The sequence below is a fragment of the Scyliorhinus canicula genome, chromosome 6, assembly GCF_902713615.1.
Source record: "Scyliorhinus canicula chromosome 6, sScyCan1.1, whole genome shotgun sequence".
Classification (NCBI taxonomy): Eukaryota; Metazoa; Chordata; class Chondrichthyes; order Carcharhiniformes; family Scyliorhinidae; genus Scyliorhinus; species Scyliorhinus canicula.
The window spans coordinates 156,543,938-156,551,236 of NC_052151.1; positions in this window are offsets into that span (position 1 = coordinate 156,543,938).

The following is a 7,299-nucleotide window of genomic DNA, read 5'->3' on the forward strand; positions in this document are numbered from 1 at the left end:
CCTCTGTCCCGGCCCGGGGTACAACATCAGCCTGCTCTCCTCCACGGTGTCCAGGAGGCTGTCAAGTTCACCGTCCCTAAATCGCAGTGCTCCTCTCCTGGCAGCTATCTGGCTTGCGATGCTGTGTGGGGGGGGGGGGGGGGGGGGGGGAGAATAATTAAGTTCAGCCGCCAATGACGGAACCAGCGAATCGGTGGCCGGTCTATCGGGCCTTGCACAGTGTGCCTGTGCTAGCCCCTTGTGGGCCATTGGATCGCTCCCCCTGGGGCCAGGTGATGCCGTTGAGAAACTCCATGGTTTTCACGACGGTGTCAACATTTAGTCTCATTTTGGGAGAATCCAGCCCCAGATATTTTTGTGAACAGAAGAGGAGCTTTTTGCCAAATGCTGGGAAGTTAAACAGTAGTTTGATACAGGAATCGCGGTCTCTCAAGGCAGTTTCTCCAACACATCCCCATACAGCAAGGAGTCCAATGTTTGCGAACTGCAATTAAAAGTGAATTTTGACCAAAAATGGGTTTTGCTTGATTGTAGATAAAAAGATAGCAGTTAGGAGTTAAAATTTTCCTTTTATTGTTAAGCATTGTTTAACTGGTAATTGTAAGCTATTTCTTGTGATAGGTTAAAGTTAATTTAATAATGTGTTTATAATAGTTTTTTAAATATACCATAGGGCAGCACAGTAGCGCAGTGGTTAGCCAGTGTCCCAGGTTCAGTTCCTGGCTTGGGTCACTGACTGTGTGGAGTCTGCACGTTCTCCCCCTATCTGCCTGGGTTTCCTCCAGGTGTTCCGGTTTCCTCCCACAAGTCCCGAAAGACGCGCTTGTTAGGTGAATTGGACATTCTGAATTCTCCCTCAATGTACCCGAACAGGCGCCGGAGTGGGGATTTTCACAGTAACTTCACTTTAATGTTAATGCAAGCCTACTTGTGACACTAATAAAGATTATTATTATTATATCCCTATTTGTGCATGGAGTCACCCCTGGAGCGATGTACCCTTCTCTCACAGTCTTACAAATTAAATAAAATATTGGGGTTTCTGTCTGGTATCCTAGCAACAGTTGGAGTCTGGTCTGGGATCATAATACATGTTTGACATGTTCAATTATCCCTTATTAGTTCCATTAATAACAAGACTAAAACATATTGGAAGTAGAATATCTTTAATTGTTATAATAGCAACATGGAAAAAATGTTTGAGAGCATTTTCTTTGTTCATGATGAATTTGTAATATCTTTACGAAAGTCTGATTTGTTTTTGGCAATTACTGGAATGCAAAACACTACACACTGGCCAGAGCTATTCGTAAACTTTTGACATATTTTAGTTTGCGATTGGAATACATATCCAGTCAGAATATTAATATAATTTGTGGAAAAAATGCATACAGTTTTTGTTGGTTACTGTTTATTACACTTACAGTACAATATCTGAATGAATTGGATTCCAGAATGTTCCAACACCAAATGAAACACTTGAATTTCAATATAAAAGAAAATTGAATTTCAAAACAGATCATGGTTAGTGTGAGTTTTCATATATAGATATATACAATATATATTCATATGCAGTCTCACTTTACCTTGGTGTAGCATTATGCCCGCACTATTCAAAGAATATGAAAAGGTTTAATTAAAGCTGAGAAATAAACGGGCACACACACTAACAATCTCCATGGTTCAAATATGTCTCTTGCTGATTCCATTTGTTTGTTTTCATCTGTCTCGTAATGGCTTTTAAATCAACCGTTCCTCACTTTCCTTGTTGTCTTCAAGGCTTTTTATTTCCCCAAGACCAATTAATATAAAGCATATCTCATGGCTCGGTGTGAATCTTTTAGTTTCCTGGAATGGCTGATAGATAAAAAAACATTGTGAAATTGTACCTGATACCAATTAATTTTAATTGATTACATGCACATCTACATTTTTCCTCCTCATGATCTTTGTTCTGACAATGGATCTGGTCATGTTTGCTTCAAATCCATGGCGATATAAAGGCCAGCAAAGTGTTCACTTTCCTGATTGAAGTTCAATCTCCAAACTTAATTTTAATTTGAAAGCCAAATAGTAACTAAAGTTTTGGATATTTTTTCATCAATAGAAATATATTGATTAAGATTTATTTCGCTGTACTTCAAGTCCCTCTTCTGCCACGATAATCTAGGCTGACAGTCAGTCAGTGCTAACACTGAGGGGGTATTGATGGAGAATTGTCAGAGCAACCTTTCAGATAAAAGGTTCATGTGAAGTCTTGTCTGCCAGTTCAGATTAACATAAAAGACCCCTTGACCTTTCAAAGACGAACAGGAAGTTCTCCCAGCGACCTAGACACAATTCATTCATTTTCCCCAAATCTTTTCATTAATCTCATGGTGCTGAAACGTTTTGCCTTCCCTGCCAATATGTTTTGAAAACGGCCTAACATTTGCTTTAGATTAACTCTTTTTAAAAAAGGAATTGCATAATTGCAGTCAGTAATCAATACACAGAAATACTTCTGATTCAAACACATTTCGCTCAGAATCATTTGTCTTGAAGACCTCATGTTATTGATGTTATGAACAAACAGAACATTTGGTTCATTTTGAGGTGTTGCTTTGTGAGATTGCAGACAGGTGTGGAAAATGAATTGGTGTAAGATTTTTTATTCTACATTATCTTCGGTGCTGTGATGTTTCAGCTCTACAGCATTATGTTGAGTGCCCTGAATGATTTTCCAGTGTTGTCTTTATTTAAATAATTTAGGCAAGCTGGCTTTGGTTCCTATATTCAGTGGGGAGTGTATCTCAGGGCAAGGTACAAGATTGTTACTGCTGATGTGCACACTCCTGGGGAGAGTGGTTTCAATTTTAACTCCCTAACTGATGTGGGTCCAGCCCACATGAGCGCTGTGTGCAACCCAGACTCCACCCCTTCAACGGTACTGTCAGCGAGTCACCATACACGACAGCAGAGTGACGATAACTCCCGATGAGGAAATCTCTGGTGTTCCTCAGTTTATGCAAAAGTCTGACTCCTGTCTTTCTGCTGCCAGCTCGCTCATACTCATCCTCTGAACGAGGTCTGCATTGGGGTTTTTTGATCTTGGAGCACTGTGCCCGGGGGGGGCGATCGGTAGGGGTGCGGAGAGCAATCGGGAGTGGAGGTGCAGGTAGGCCCGCTGTGATGACAGAGGCTTCACATGTTATAAGTGTAACATGCTTTCACAGTGAACATTTAACTGTGACAGATTTCCATTCCCTCTAGCTACTAATAGTGATCCCCCCCGCCCCCAGCTGCCACAAAGTGCTGCTCACTCTTCTTGATCTTTAGTGCCTAGTGCTACATCTATTGCCCCCAAGATGTACATCAGAGGTGGAGGCAGCCTGCTGCATTCTGCGCCCTGTGGCCTTTGATGCTCTTGGCGTGTGCCCTCTGGAAGGCCTAGAGCTGGGAGGCCCAGTCTGACTTATTGGTGTCACTGGCATCGCTGTGCCACCCTGTTCTTCCCACTGCCCTTGAGATGCTCCAGTGTCAGGAGGGCAGATTCAGAAGAACTGGAGATCGCTGTTGTCTCCTTGGTGGAAGGCCCCGGGTTGGCCTTGTTGCTCTTTTTAACTGGATACTGATGTGACAGTTCTTAATGATGATATTGCTTTTCAGAGTCCCCAGGTATCAAATGATACCACCACAGGTTTTACCGGATATCAATCAAAGACCCAACAACCAGTTAGTTAGTTCAAGTTCAATGATAGTTTATTTACACACAAGAATTACTTCGACATGCAACATAAAACACTACAAGCTAAATTGCCCCTAACGCTACAACAATTTGTACTTAACTTCAGGCACCCGGCTTTATGCAGAGGAACAATGCCTTGGTTCGGATCTTGCGTGGCTGGGTCTGGAGAAGTGACTTCGTTTCTGCTGGGCTCATCCAACTGGTAGCGATCGTTGGTCTTGACCTTGTCTTCTGGTTGTGATGCTACACTTGGTTTTATGCGTAGGTCGGGGCCAAGAGAGACTAAGCGCCGGAGCCAAGAGAGACTGAACACATGGCAGTGTGTCTCTTTATCCTTCTGGGGTTTCACGCTCATTTGGGCGGTCCTTAGCTTTGGATCCAATGATTCAGCAGGCTTCGATTACTGCCTTCGATTTTGGCCAATAAAGGGGCCGGTGCCTTGATGGCGGGGCGTGTCCTGAGCAGTCATTGACCTTGGCTTTTTGGGGTCCCTGAGCAAAGGGAGTGGTGCCGATGGGTCTGTTTCTGCATCTGTTACCTGAGTACAGGTCTTTTGTTCTTGGGAAATGGGCCATTAGAATGCAAAGTAGCTGGGATTTCGATAGCATCTAGTTATCTGAGTTACCAGTATACATAAGCTCTGAGCGTCTGAGTCCTGGATTGACCATATTTCCCATGGTCCTTTGCAGGTGGCCATATTTCCCGGGATCCTTTGTAAGTAGTCATCCCAGATGGCTATAGCCTCCAGTGCTTCCTCCTCCCTGATGGTGCTCGTAGGGCCCTGGGGTTCTCCGTGAAATAGAGGGGCAGCTGAAGTGAGCTCCAGAAGTCTCTGACTGAGCCACACTCTGCGGTACTCCGGCAATGTCCACCTGCCTCTGGAACATGTCCATCAGTGACTGGGACATGATATCGGGCCCTCAGCCATCGTCGTCACAGACTGAGCCATGCCTTGCTCCAGGTTTTCCACAGCGGTCGCCACGCTAGCTGTGTTGGCCCCAGTACCATGCATTGTTGGCACCATCTCCTGCATCTGCAGCCTTTAGGACCCGCTGGGGACATCTCCAATGGCCTTGCAGTTGCTGGAATTTTGCTGACACCCACTCCTGAATGTCACGGCTGTGTCCTATCACCTGCTCTGGGAGAACCTTGTCCAACTGAGTCCTGGGATCCAGAAGACCTCCGACTGCTGACTCCCTTGGATGTTCTTGCCTCCACCTGATGTGCATCAACAACTGTGTGGTGCTCACCAGATTGTGCCCCAGAAACCTGCTGACTAATGTCGCCCACTGAGGCGTGTTATTGCATTGTTGGAAGGTGTGGGTGATAATTGTGTCGCCTCGATAATCGTGTCCTCAGAGCTCTCCTCCCAGGTGTTCTTTTGGATGGCAGGGGGGGGGGGGGGGAAACTATTCCAGATGGTCGTCCTCATCAGATGGAGATCCTGGGAGACAATGGACAACTATGATATGGTCAGTGAGAGGGAAGGATAACTTTGTCTGACATGAACAACTCACTTGGGAAAGGCCCTTTGGTAAAGGGTAGTGGATTCTCACCTCTGTAGGCCAATCTTGTTGTCAGTGATTGCCCTCACCTTGGGCAACCCCCGTGATTTCCAGGGCTCGTTCCTCATAGGAGGTGAGGACTCGAATCTCTGGGACTCCCTTCCCGTCTTTGCCTTTTAAGGATTATTATGGGCTATCTTCTCCTGCGGGGACGAAGAGTGGGCTTTGTGAAATGCACACTTGACAGGTCGGGGGGGGGGGGTTCTATAGAAGGTGGCATGTATGGGCACTGCACCTGGAAATGAAGGGGTTGTGCTGGTGGGTACCAAGGGGTTCTGTGGAACAAGCATAAAAATCGGGTGTGGGGACGATGCGAGGCTTCAGCCAGTGATTTGGGGGTGTTTGGGAATTTGAGGGATGGCAGGCGGAGAGGTGGTAACTTACCCTTGCAGCTTGGTGGAGATCATTGGTTTTCTTCTAAAATTATACAGCGGTCCTCCTACAGCTGCTCACACTGACGGCCACTACCATTGCTTCCCTGGCGGAATTGCTGATCCTGTTGCTAGTCCTCCGACCCCCTCAGCGTGCTATTGAAGCATGAGGCGGGTGAATCAGATGGAGAGGGAGCCAGTAATGTCGAGAATCACATGGGGGTTAATTTTTGGCACTAAGTTTGGCACAGGATCAGCAATTCCGCCAGGGAAGCAACACCGTTTGCTCAAAGTCACTCGCCGCCCTGACTTGGAAATATATCGCTGTTTCTTCACTGTCGCTGGGGCAACATCCTGGAACTCCCTCCCTAACAACACCGTGGATGTACCTACACCTCAAGGACTGCAGCGGCACAAGAAGGCAACTCACCACCACCTTCTGAAGAGCAACGGGGGATGGGCAATAAATGCTGGCCTAACCAGTGACACCATAAATGAATTTAAAATAAAACATTTTGCAAGGAAGTGATGTTGGTTGGATAATATGTTCTCCCAAATATTGACAAATATAATTGGAGAAAAATTATGCATATGATGTTGTATGGTAGCATTGCCAGGAACAAAATATGGTGTTCTAACTTTGGTGTTCAATCAAGGCTGCAAGGGTGGGTGGAATGTTTAATATTTGCATGACAATTTTGAATAAAGAAATGGTGGGAAGAGCAATTCATTGCATTTCACAATGTGCTGACTTCCATGTTTTTAATATGAAAAAAAATCTTTGGTAAACATCAGCATCAAACCAACACAGTGGCAAAGCGATGAAGAATTTTCCCTTGCAGCTGTGATGAATGCTCCAGTAGTGCTCACCCACTTAATAATGGATAAAATTGCATTGGAGTCTCAATAACATAATTGTGCCATACTTTATATTTATTTAAGGGGCCACCACCTGAGTCAGGCAGGCAACTTGAGAACCCCCTCAACCCCTCCCCAAAAAATATAACCTTTGATGAGACCATCAATTCACGCGACACATGGTTAGAAGTGAACAGTGGTAGGAGCACAGTGGCCTAGTGGTTAGCACAGCTGCCTCACGGCCCAGGTTCGATCCCGGACCTGGGTCACTGTCCGTGTGGAGTTTGCACGTTCTCCCCGTGTCTGCGTGGGTTTCACCCCCACAACCCAAAAATGTGCAGAGTAGGTGGATTGGCCATGCTAAATTGCCCCTTAATTGGAAAAAATAACTGGGTAATATAAATTTATTTAAAAAAAAGTGAACAATGGTTTTAATCGTCTTGCAACAGAGCCTGCCTGTGACGAGATGAACTCTAGATGAACTGGCAGGCAGGCTCCGACTGCCAAGCGTTATACAACCAGTGGGGGGGGGGAGGAGTCATGGGTGGAGCCAAGGGTGGAGCCCAGTACAAACTTCAGTACATTCCCAGTACACCTCCCCCTAGGGGCAGAGCCGCGCAATTGCCCGTGTGCCGAGTTTACAGAGGCATGGTACAACATGTGTGATAACAGTGTGAATCATGCTATTATGATTCACCACAACCTTTCAAGGGCTTCAGCAAATCCACCACTTGAATTTGAACTCTTGTTCCACATGGTTTCTGCACAGTGAAGATTT